The following is a 13726-nucleotide window of genomic DNA, read 5'->3' as shown; positions in this document are numbered from 1 at the left end:
TGCTGTAAACTTAATGCCCGCAAAACTGCTGCCAATGTTTTTTTTGTTTTTTTTTGTGATGCATTAAAATCCCAGGAGCCATCTGGCATGACAAACATTCCGTAGTTGACAAACATTCCGTAGACCATTGCTTTCTTCAACATTTCACTGTCTGATTTGAGCAACACCTGAATATCTTGATAATGTTTGCATGCTTTCATGCATTGAGATGCCACACTGCTAACTCATTTGGATCAATGAGATTAAAGGAATAGTTAACCCAAAAAGAAAACATTGGCTGAATGTTATTAACTGATGGGCCGGAAATGTGTAGATTACTTGTGTATCATTGTGATGTTTTTAGCAGCTGTTTTGACTCTCATTCAGATGGCACCCATTCACTGGAGAGGATCCATTGGTGAACAAGGGATGCAATGCTAAATTTCTTCACCTTTTCTGGTGAAGAAACAAACATCTTGAATGACCTAAGGGATTTTAAGCATTTTTTTTATTTTTGGGTGTAGTCTTTCCTTTAATAAAATGCATTCTAAACACCACCTTGTATACACCTTGTTCCACATATTATTTGTTTAGCAGAAAATTAAATATGATATTAATTATTAAATATAACCCTAAACATAAAAAACTGAATAAAATGCATTCAAACTAAACGAAATTAATTAAACAGATGAATAATGTTGGATAAACATAACTTTAATATTTGTTACTGTTGTGCACATTCAGATTTTTTTTTTTCAGTGTGTATGTAAAAGTGCTTATAAAAAGTTGGTTGGAGGCCATTTATAAATACTAAGCTGCTTTAAGGTGGCTGGGTAAAAGTGTGATTTAAAAATGATATCATGCATAAACTGTCTGATTAGCATTCATTTGAACAATCCAATATTTCAGTCTATGCCTTTTCCAGAGAATATTATTTCGCTATCATTTTTTGCATACATCCTGTCCTACAGACATAGCCACGAAAGTTTTAGGCAACATTAATGATAAGTTTTGCAGACAGATTAGAGAAAGACATGCATATGAAACCACAGAATGCAGAGAAATGAAAAAGATTCACCTTGTAACTTTGCAACATTTTATATTGTTGAAAGCAGATGCTGAAGCTGAGCATGGGAAGAGGTCAGCTTTTTTCACTGCAACATGGATACCAGGTATTTTGTCTTTCTGTGACACTGCTTTGCACCCTACATCCTCAGTCTAATATTTAAGAGATGACAGCAAGATTGCACGCATTAGAGAGCTTGCACGCAAAAAATTAGCAGCTTTGTCTTTAATGGACCTGAATCAACTTTGCAGTTACTGTACTTGTGTGTCTCACTTGGCCTATTTTTGTGTCACCTATCTTTAAAATCCTGATGACCAAAACCTTAGCAATGGAAAATGCCTCTCCCTGATGACAGCTGTCCTCCCAGACCGGTTGAATATGAAACGAATCGTTGCACATATAAAAGCTCTTTTATGTACTGTAAAGGTTCTTTCCATGAACTGTATTGAAAAATCCTCTGCTTGATCAGACTTGCTTCGGGTGAGAAAACTTTCGTTTTTAAAAGTATAATTAAAATCCATTTCTGAACATGATTGATTTTAATCAGCCAGTTCTCATAAATATTTATTTTCCAAATAAGGAATGTTCTGTGGGTTTTTTTAAACAAGCAAGAGGATCATTTTAAGGAGTACAAGCATATGCTTTTTACTCATAACACCACCCTGTCCCTGGATCATACTTGCTGAATGAAATATAATAATTGTTTTTAAAAAATTATGTAAAAAAAAAACAACAAAAAAAAACCTCTAAAAATATGATGTGCATTTTGCAACAATTTTTGCTTTGCACAACCATTTGTAAGGCGATGAAGTCTTGTATTATCACTAAATCACTAGAAAACACGCCACAAAGACATGAGTCCTAACTTTCTCTGAAACAGGTTATAACTGTTTATTCTTTTCCAGCCAATTTGGAAATGTTTGACATTACTTAATGCCTGAAAATGATTAATTTCTGTATAGCCAGTGACAGAACAAAATGCAAACATGACCCAGATGTATTCTGCTAAATGTGTGGGTATTTTTCTGCATCCAAACAGGAACAGAAAATTACAGTTTTTATGAAACAAATCATTATTTTGAAGAAGAGAAAAAAATAATCTTTTTTTTCTTTTTTCTTTTTTTTTGCATCTCTGACAGAAAATACACAATATAGCAAAATATAGATTGTGGTCCCTACAAACTGGGAAACGCTGCATTAAAATTCTTCCTTTTGTGTTTTGAAGAAAATATACAAGCTTATGGGTTTTATATGACATGAGAGTGAGTAAATAATGACAGAATTTAAAATCTTGTGTGAACTTTAAAACAACTCTTGTATGCAAAGGAAGTCAATGGAGGATGCAACATCAGGTCCCATTTCAGATATTATTTCTTAGGCTTGTAACTTAGGCTATTTGTGGAAAAATGTGCAGTCGCCCATGAACCCAACCTGTACGGCCCCATTTAAACATAGTATAGTGATGGCGAAGCCCACATGAAGGCGTGCGAGGTGGAGCCTGCATGCATGGCTTCGATTGCTACGTGCAGTTTCACAGACATACCTCTTTTCACGAAAACACTGCATTGTCCCGAACCAACCTGTATTGGCTCAGCCTATAAACACACGTATCAACCCAAAGCATAGGAAGGTGCTGCTTCACATGAGATTGAATGATAGCTGTCATCCAACCAAGACCTCATTCTGATCAGGCCAAAACCGCCAGATTAATCGCCATCCTCGATGTCACGGCATGTTATTCAAAGACACACATGCTGTGTACTCAGTTTCTATATAAAGATCAACGGCTATCTGAGAGTCAGACGCCTGCGGCATGAATGGAAGACTGATAGATAGATAAAGACTCTCTTACATAAAGCCATTCAGGATATTTTATATAACTGGAGCCTCTCATGGTGGTTTTGAAAGATGGTAGATATACAACCACAGCATAAAGGTCAGCTTATGCAACTCCATATATAGATTCTGGCATTATTAAGAGTTACATCAATGTATTATTGTATGTGTGCATACAGACATCAGTGCAAGTTTTGGTATTCAGAATTGGCATATTTAAAGGGATAGTTTATTTGTTGACGGTAGCCATTGACTTCCATAGTATGGAAAAAAACATCCTATGTGTGGTTACCAACATTCTTCAAAACATCTTCTTTTGTGTTCGACAGAAGTAAGAAACACATGCAGGTTTGGTTCAACATGACGGTGAGTGAACAATGACAGAATTTTCTTTTTTGGTTTTAGGGTTGCACAGATTAGTCGATGAGTCAACTTTAATGCCCTGCTTTCACTAGTCACTGATCCATTCTTTTTTAATGGTATTCAGAACAGAAAAAGTAAAAAATAGGAAGATATAAGTATAGCTATGCAATTATATACAGTTAGAAAACACAGATTACAATGGCATTCTTTATAAACATCAAAATAAATGTCAAGCTCAAATGAATTAGTTCAAAAGTGAAACTGAAATGTATATCTCTCATTTATCTCAAATACAAATGTTTACATATTTGCAATGAAACATTTGTTACATTTAAACTGAGTGGTGTACCTTTTTGGATATATACTTGTTTATATGACTGCATTTTAGACTGATGATGAACAGGCTGCGATGTGTAGATAGACATGCTGTGATATTTACTCATTTCATTTGCTCATCTCAGAGATATCAGTACTTTACTTTCGGTCATTAAAATCAAGTTATGATGCAGAATTCAATCTACAAATTTAAAGGGATAGTTCACCTTAAAATGAAAATGTCATTCTCTCAATGTTTTTTGTCTATGCAATGAAAGTTAGTTCTGTTTGAAACAACAAAAGTAAATTAGTACATTTATTCTATGAATTATCCCTTTAAAATTCTCTTTTCTCAAATTCTCAAATTAAAGATTCTAGAAATAGAACATACACTACCAGTCAAAGGTTATTTTCAATTTTTTTTTTTTTTTTTTTGATCAAAGGATTTTGAAAAAAAAATCTATCAGTTTCCAGAAAATAAAAACTAAATGGTTCTTGAACAGCATCAGCATATTGCAATGAATTCTGAATGATCAATGATGCTGAGAATTCAGTTTTGCATCACAGGAATAAATTACATTTTAATATGACATTTTGAATATTTCACTTTTTGTTTTGAGCTTAAAGACACTTCTTTCAAGAACATTACAAAATTGTACTAACTCCAAACTTTAGAATGTGTATACAGTTCGTGGACATCTAATTTACAGTACTTGCTATTAAACTACTGTCACAAGGTGCATGTAAAGAACAGTAGCACAAGGCCTTCCTATTTGTGTAACGGGGTTTGAAAGGTACATATAATCTGATATATCTGATGGTTTGATCATGCATGTGAGGGCGGACAAATGCTAATCAGAACCATCAGCTTTAACTTGATCATAGCAATAGTCAAAATCAGCACTGAACTTCCTGAGGATATTTTTCAGAGACAAAACAAAACAAACAAAAATGCTGTATTTTAAGGTCCAGGAATACTTTTAACATTCCTAATCTGAGATAAAATAACTACCAGACATACATGTGCACAAACCATTAAAGATTCCTAAAGTGTCTTCAGAGAAAAACATGCTATCGTCCTCTCCGTGACCCTGTTCTGTAACCCAGTGCCCCCATGATGTCATAACTCGCTATATAAAAAGGATTCCCATTGGCAGCAGACCCATACGGGAGAAGAGAGACAGATGAGCCGATTGCTTCCTCGTCTCCTCTCCATGCAATGATGGAGGGAAGCCTGTACGTGCTGCAAGTCAGTGGCCTCACATACCAGCAGTAGAAGATAAACATCGGTGTGTAAGCCTGACAGCTATGTGTTCAGAACAGGATCAAGCGATTTCATTCGCTCTATTGCTCTACTGGTCAGCAACCCTAATGGAGTTCTCAGTTGCAGGTCTTTAAAACGTCTTAAAAATTCACACTTCCACAAATTAAGGCCTTAAACCAGAGCAGAAAGTCTTGGAATTAAATGTTGCATGCATTGCTAAAAAATCGTCCTCAGTATTTCCCTTTAACCCTAAGTGCACTCGCTGATATTTGTTTCATTTCGGCCATATGCAACACTGTTCATTTTATGATGAAAGTTACCAAATTTCAAAAATAATTATGTGCATTAATAATAATAATAGTAATAATAATTCCTTACATTTATATAGCGCTTTTTCTAAGCACTCAATGCGCTTTACATTGTCAGGGGGTATCTCCTCATCTAATACTCAAAGTAATATTTACATCTGTGCTATGTATTGTAGCTATTTAGTCCAAATGTATAAAGGTTACAGTATCATAACTACTTGATTCATTGATATAGAACTGAACTAATCAATGTGGTGTTTGGCCAGTTGATTAATCACTGTGCATAATAAAACAAATGTCTTGTATGACAAAAGAAATGTTTCACACTTTCCACAAAAATATAAAATAAATGTTTCTTGAGCCGCATCAGCATGTAAGATGCTTTTCTTTTTTAAAAGTACATAAAAGTACAGAGTACACAATAATACAAATGTTTTGTATGACGAGCTTCCTGAAAGGTTATGTTTAAATATGCAAAGTATGCATCCTAAAAACGAATTTTAAGAATGCTTGGTTTCACAAATTAGAATTAAAGATTTTTTTCACTCCATAATTCACCGTCAACAGCCCAAGAATATAATCATCCATCTTTTTTTTTTTTTTTTTTTTTTTACAAATAAAGTGTTTTATAAAACAAATCTTCAGAAGTTTTGGTGTATGTAAGTTCTACAAAAGTGGGAACTTTTGGGTAAATAAAATCATTTTGCGAAAATTGCCTTTAAAGAAATTAATTTCTACAAAATTCACTTAAATGTGTGTTTTGGATGTGTTCTTTCCACTAGTATAAAATAAAACATGTAAAACATAAATTTCTCTCTTACAACTGTGAGCTTGTATATAGCAGCTTATAGCTGTTGATTTGGCTGTAAATTAGTAGTACTTTTATTGTTAAAAGTGTGCACATGCAGACATATGCCAGCAGGGGGCGCTTGCATTACTGTCATTGACTGTCATCTCTGCTAAACCGACCGCCAAGAGATCCTGCTGTGTTTTGTGGTGTATTTTTCTCTGAATGCATGTTCTTTCTGTGGTCAGCTCAGTTTAACAATAAACGCTTCAGTTGCCTGCAAACAAGACAGAGATTCACCCAGCATGAGTGTGTATTTGCGTGTGAATGACTATGACAAACTTATTCCAGCGGGAATCTGGTTGCACAGAGACACTGACATTTGCAAAGAGTGTTTGTTCTTATTTTTTAAGTTTGTCTACAGTCGTAGGAGGGACCGAGTCTATTAATGGAGCTGTTATGACCAGTCCTGTGTTAGTTTTAAGGTCATTTGGATTTAGAAAGTCCAAACAACACTCGTACTGTCAAGAAGAGCCAAGCTTTTGGTCCATCATGGATTGGTGGTGTTTTCACCTAAAATGACTCCTAAAGAGTAAAATCTTGTTTACTAAAATCAAAACAGCACTTGGAAGTTTTAGTAAAGACTAAACAGTTCTAAGCATTTATTTTTGATTTAACATTTTACTCCCCAGTGACATTACTAAGTTAAATAAAGAAGCTTTTCCAGTCAGTTAACAAGCCGCCTTTTCTAAGTTGTGGAGTGTGAATAAATACCGCATTTTGTCATATTGTTTGTACTGAATTCGTTCCACTGAACTGTCCCTTCTTTGTTTTTGCTGTTGGAAAGTCTGATTCATATTAGTGAATTGGTTTCTTTGAACAGAAACGGCAAATGAAGGGGTTCATCTTTTTGTGCTCTTTTTTTTTTCTATTTTGCATAAATGTTTCTGTTTAAAGTTGTTACACAGTACAGAAAGATATTGTTTCGGTGTCAGAAAAAAATACTTTTAAAGTATTGCATTACAATATAACCTTACTTCAAAAAAAAGATGCATTATGTAACTTGTGCTACTTTTTGTCACCTGGGCTGGGCTTGCTTGTTTGTTTTGTTGTAACAATATACATATATATATATATATATTGTGTGTGTGTAATATTCTGGCACCTGTAAAGGCCATAATCTAAAGATATTTCATTGTAAATGTAAAAGTAAAAGTAAAAAGTAAAGTATGAAAAAAAGTAATCCAATTACATTTCTCACATTACTTGTTACTCACGTTACCCCCAACACTGTGTATGTGTGTGTGTGTGTGTGTGTGTGCGTGTGCGTGTGTATTTATGTGTTTATATATATATATATATTTAATATTCAACATTGATAAAAATAAGAAACCAGAATATTACAATAATTTCTGAAGGATCATGTGACACTTTCTATTGAAGTTGAACATCTGCTGCTTACATACCGTAACTGTAAATGTAACTTGTTGTACTGTACGTGAATGGAAGGTTTTTGACATCATAAAAGATGTATGAGTGTCTTCTGTGAATCGTTTGAGGAATCACACAAGCATCTCTTTTTGTTATCGGGAAGCAAACTTAGCCTCCTGCTGGAGAGAGAGGCCTGATTCCTGCTGCATGCCGGTGGTTAGACCTTGGCCTACACACCCTCAGATATTTCTGTATTCCCCTCGCTCTGCTCCTCTCCAGCCTCACACACAAAACACAGAGAGAAGTAACAGCTAGAGCAATGAGACAGTGGATACTACAAAAAAAGTTGTATGTCTGAGCTGCTCTTTTCCATATGTAAGTGGACACCGAATACTGTATGTCAGGCTTCAAATATGACAAAAGCAGCATACAAGTATTAGATTCTTTTTGTACATATTTCAATCCTTCTATAGTCACATGACAGAACAAAGTGAAGAGTGAATGAGAAACAAAGTAAAAATACAGGTGCAGTTAGTCATTTTTAATATTTACTGGGTGTATTTCATTAAACATGGCAACGTGAAATATTATATATATAGTCAGGTTTGATTACTTTATTCTTTGAGTAAAAGATAAAAAATGTCTTATTTTCACATGGCCTTTTAACATACTTGAAAGAAGTCTATTTGATTAACATTACAATAAAAATATTTGTACACTTTTAAACAACTGTTAGTTTTCTATTTCAGGACATTTCAAAATGTAATTTATATTTACTATAGCTGAATTTTTAGTATCATCACATCAGTCTTCAGTGTCACATGATCCTTCAGAAATAATTCTAATATGCTGATATACTGCTAATATTTATTCATGATTATTTAATTAAAAAAAATAAGACATTTATTTTAAATAAGATATCTTTTGTAACATTATAAATGTCTTTACTGTTACTTTTGATACCTTTATTGCACTTTTGCTCAATAAAAGCAATAATTTGTCAAATAAAAACATTAAATTAAATAAATGAATACATAAAATCCTACTGACCCCAAACTTTTGAATGGTATAATATACTGTAATTAAACTGGTATATTTTACTTTTTAAAGCAACTTAAATGTTTGACAGCTTTCACATAGTCATCACATGATTATATCAAGGACTTGTGGATATACAGTAAGTTGAAGGGTCTTTCTCTGATGAGTCTGCTCTGCTCTTAAAGGATTTGCACATAGTAAAGCATCTGTTTTCTTTTACATGAACACTGAATGACGGATCAGTGGGAATGTGCTTCACACACGCCGAACAGCTGCAGACGAGACTCGACGCCATCCAGAACGCAGCTTCCTCATGATGTAACAGATGCAAAACACAGCAGAAATGATTTGGGTGAGCCACGGGAGACTCAGACTGACCCTCTGGGGCTTTTGTGGTCTGATTTTTCAGACAGTACTTCACAAGGATCTGTCTGTCCAATCATAAACAGCAGTCCATCAAAACTAACAAGACATGTTTTCATCATTCTAGATGCATGGAAATATAACATGGGAGTGAGCAGCTGATGACAGATGTCTTTCAATTTTGGACCTAAACCTAAGCAACTTAATAATTTACTATCCATACACTTTTTTTTTTTTTTTTTTTTAGAAAAATCAAGTTAAAATGTGAATATACATTTGTATGCATATACGGAATCAAGGACTTTTGCATGTAAGTGGTGGCCAGATGTGTGTGAATGGAGTAATTATTTCAAGATTTTGTTTAAAAAGCAATATAGGCTGATTCTGTGAGAAAGATCTGCTCATATTGGCTGCTGTGGACAGAGATAAAGAGCATGTCAGATTACAGGAGTGCAATTCATGTCAGATCACAAACATCTGCACTCCTTTGGATCTTCTTTGGTTCATTTCACATCATCTGACAGATAAACACCTATTTGTTTCTCCCAAGCGAACAGTTACTTAGGAAAACAAACCATCAAGTACAACTTAAATGCAGAAAACAGCCGCATAATCAAATGAATTAATAATTATTGAACTCTTATTGAATCACTGCCAAACAGATTCTTTAAACATAAATTGAACAAAAATTAAAAAGGTTTGCAACATGTTCTTTATTAAATAAACAGTGATTCAAGATATTCTCTGAACCCCTTGCTTTTCAAGTTGACTCCTACTTTTAAGAATGTTTAGACATTTTTACTGGGAAATAGGATGAAATACTTATTATGAAATGCTCAAATCTCCTTTTATGACTAGTCCGTTGGTTTATGTGTGGGGTGACGGCTGTATGATAATCTAATGTCTCCCTCTTAAAACACATGATAACTTTTATAAACACTGAAGGAATGTTAATGACATCCTCTCCACAGGCATATTTATTTACTTTCCTCACTATGTTGGGGCAGTATTCCAAACGACATGCTCTTTCCGTCAATGTAGAAACTCTCCCATCAGTTTTCAGTTAGAGAAAAAGCTCATAAATCGGATTGTCAAGCCGAACCTGGAAGTAGTTTAAACTGCCTTACAATATCCCGGAGAATTCAGTCATCTGAAGCTCTCAGCACTTGAGTGAAGAAATCCTGTAAGATATTTAAAACAAAAAACATTATGATGTACAATGAAGAGTAAATATTCAGGATATCTCACTAAAGATCGGTGATCAAATAAGCATTTTTATGACACTGACTATGTGATTCCTTTTGTACAGATGATCAGATGTTCTTATTATATTGATGCACGAGATGCTTCGGCATCCAGTGGTTGCACACGGTCACATGTTCACTTCAACCGCACACGCTCCGGAGCAGCTGTCTTGCACGCGCTCTGTGGCTCTGCGTGTCTCCTGACAAACGCTCAGTGACCATTGATACAGTGAATGTTCAAGTATCTGTTGCATGTGGTCTGCCCTCGACCCCTCAGGCATGCACACACACATTTTACAAGTTAAGTGTCGATTCTTGATCAAGCACAGACACACTGAATTCAGTGTTGAAGGGATTTATATCATAAGACTCTAGATTGCACATGTTCCTTTCCTTTTCAATGGTGCTTGCTTATGTAATGGTGAGCATCTTGGTAACAATTTACAGCAAGGTTCCATTTTGTTATCCTTTCTTTAGTTAACATGAACTAAAAAAGAGTTTATTTATTCTGTTGAACACAAAATAATGTATTTAGAAGAATGTTGGTATAACAAGTATGAAATAGTTGAATAGTATGAAGTTACCATTCTTCAAATGATCTTCTCCATTCAGGTTTGGAAAGACATGAGAGTGAGTAAATGATGATTTTGGTTTGGTGAACCGTCCCTTAAACATTGACATGCATCTAGTCCTGCCTCAAATTAATAACTACTTATATTGTCAATTTATATTGTCAAATTGTTTTTGATTTATTTAGATTTTCTTTGGAAACCCTAAGAGCTTTTGTGTAAGTTTGAAACCAGTGGGATGGGAGTTTTCTGATGGCCATCTGCTCCTCTTTGGAATGTTATTTACGTACTATACTGATAAAGAGTGACTTTCCAAACCTTCTGAAGGGAGTGACATTTGGAATTTACAGATGAGGACTGATAAATAATTATGGGAAACTAATTATAGCATACAATGACAAGAAGAGCGTCCCAAAATTAGCCTCATATATCTGGGATCAGCACATTGGAATGCAGGTAGAAACTCACATGAAATGATTTAAAATAAACAATAACTAGTTAGTGGAAGGAAGGCGTTATGAAATATTTTACAAAAACATAGCTGCAATTCCAAGGCTTCTGACCATAACCTGAACCCAAACCTGATCTAATGAAAACCAGACGGTTTCCAGGACCAGCAGGCACATAATCTGCACACTGGAAAATAATCAAGATGTTTCAACCAATTATTATTTAGTAACTAATTTAGTGTTATTTATTTTACATAGTCAATTTCTGTCTTCAAAGTGTTACCTGAATTGTAATATTTTTAGTTGGCTCAGCCTTTGCTGAAATAGTTTTATAGTCCATTCAACTAAGGGATATGACTTTTAATTGGTCATATCCCTTAATTTCTAACATAAAATCTATGTTCTGTTTTGCTTTTGTTTTGAATGTTGTTTAAATTTGTTCTGTCTTTAATATATCACCTTCAATAAACCTTAAAACCAGTTCCTTAATGACATCATCCTTCAGGAAGTGACATCTTTTGGAGGGAAAACAGTACAAATATTAGCAAGTATTTTCAATGGATCTGATGATTTCTGCAGTGTTTTGTGGTACTAGGCTTTTGTTACTCTTAGCCATCCTGTTTCATAAAATTACAAAAATAAATAAATAAAAATAGGTAAATAAAATCCATACCCAATCAATTTATTAACATCATCTCTTCAGTTTCATCCAGTTAGTTTAGGACTTATTTATTTATTTATTGTGTATCATTTTTTGACATTGTGTAAATAATGAAATTATAACAAATAGGTGTAACATGTCTGAGGAATTAAAATATCTCTGGTTTATTCTTCTATATAAATACTTAAATTACAACACAAACATTTCTGAAAAATTCAAGAGGCACTGTGTTACAGCAATGACCCCAGAATACAAAGACCCAGAGCAAAAATAAATCCATTCTGAAAGCTGTGTGGCCAGTAAGGTTTAGTCAAAAAAATGCTCCTAGATGCTTTAGAAACCTCAGTTATACAATACGCCTACTGTATTTATTATTCATCTAGCCAAGAATGTGACCTATGTAGATACTTCCCCCATCTGTATTTATTTATGTTGAACATATATCCCAACTCCTTATTCTAAAATACAATGTTGTGTCCTCCTCTTGCAGAAGTGCACTCTGGGAACTGACAGCAGTCAGACTCTTTAATCAGTACGACTCCCACTCTGTGACCGCACACGGCCTGTAATAAACTGTGCATGCGCCGCCTATTCTCATGGAATAAATAGATACGTTCTGGGGTAGTGCTTTCTGGCCAGTTCTTTTCTCCATACCACACACTGATTACAAGACGACATGCTTCCGGAAATGGCTACTGGAATTCTTTTGGGAATAGAGTACTGACTCCCTTCATTAGCCTCCATTATTTAAAACCCAAGTGCCTACACTAAAACAGTTTTCACTCAGAAATTGCTAGTAAATTTCATAATAATAAAAACAATATAATGGAAGTCAGTGGATACCAGCAATATTTGGCTGCCCACATTCTTCTAAATATTGTCTGTTTCATAGAAGAAAGAAACTCTTACAGGTTTGGAATTTGAGAATGAGTAAATGATGACATTTTTAGTGAATTTTTCCTTTAAGGAAAGCACAACCTCTTAGTGTTTGGAGGTGATCTGCCTTCAGGGACGCATGTGTAAACAGTGAAAGTGGGAGGCTGAGAACATTTTGTTCATGAACTGAATGAATAGGAATAATAGTTTCAACATTGTGCAAGTCTACCATGACTTTTGTCCTCGTTATGTTGTTTTTTTCTACTGTATTTACAATATTAAAGCTGATAATAATGACTTTTATATTTGCTTTCACTCTATTTTTGTCAAAATATGTCAAAAGTCAGCAGGACATCTCTACGTCAACCGCAAACAAGTTCCCAAAACCTCTCAAAAAAAAAAAAAATTTGGCTGGTTAAAGGTTTTTTTTTTGTAGGAAAGTGTTGCAGTATGTGTGTGGCATTTCAATTTGGAACCCAAACACTGCAAACACGGAGAGCATCACCCACCTGATACTTGCGGTCTGCTTGGCAGTTTGTTTTCTACCGTTGGAGAGGAAGGTGGAAAAATCATGACCCAAGCAGAACCTCAAACAACCCCTCACTTTCAGAAGACATCAGGACGTTTCTGAAAGGTCAGGAAAATAAAAAAAGAGTACGTGTGATGCAACTGCTTGGAAATGCAGAAATTCCAATTTCATTATAAGAAAATAAGACGGAAAGTTTTGTAAATATTTGCTTTTGCTTACTTGGAGGAACAAGGAAGAGTGAGATCAGTGCCCAGTGCTTTAACCACAACCACACAAATCAAAGCACAAGACAAAGTCTGCACTGTTTATTTGAAAAGTTTAGCCTCTGTAGCAACATTCATTGACACATTTATTTATATATTCAACAACTTGCAAACATGGAGAACTGTTGAACCGTTGCAGTTAAGCTACTGCTTCATTTGCTCTCTACAGAAGCAGGACATGTAAAACTTAAGAAACCCAGGTTAAAGCCACTTACACCCTGGATTAAGTGATTTTCATCACCTTTGGAAGTTGATTAATTCCTTTAACCCCGTTTTTTGAAGTCTCGCTCCACTGTAGGGTTAACATAGCAATTTATGTTTACATTCAATTTTGCATGTTTAATTATCCTCACTTACAAATGAATATGTATGTATGTGTGTATGA

The sequence above is a fragment of the Carassius auratus genome, unplaced genomic scaffold (assembly GCF_003368295.1).
Source record: "Carassius auratus strain Wakin unplaced genomic scaffold, ASM336829v1 scaf_tig00214575, whole genome shotgun sequence".
In the NCBI taxonomy this organism is placed as follows: Eukaryota; Metazoa; Chordata; class Actinopteri; order Cypriniformes; family Cyprinidae; genus Carassius; species Carassius auratus.
Note: the sequence above shows the minus strand (reverse complement) of the source record.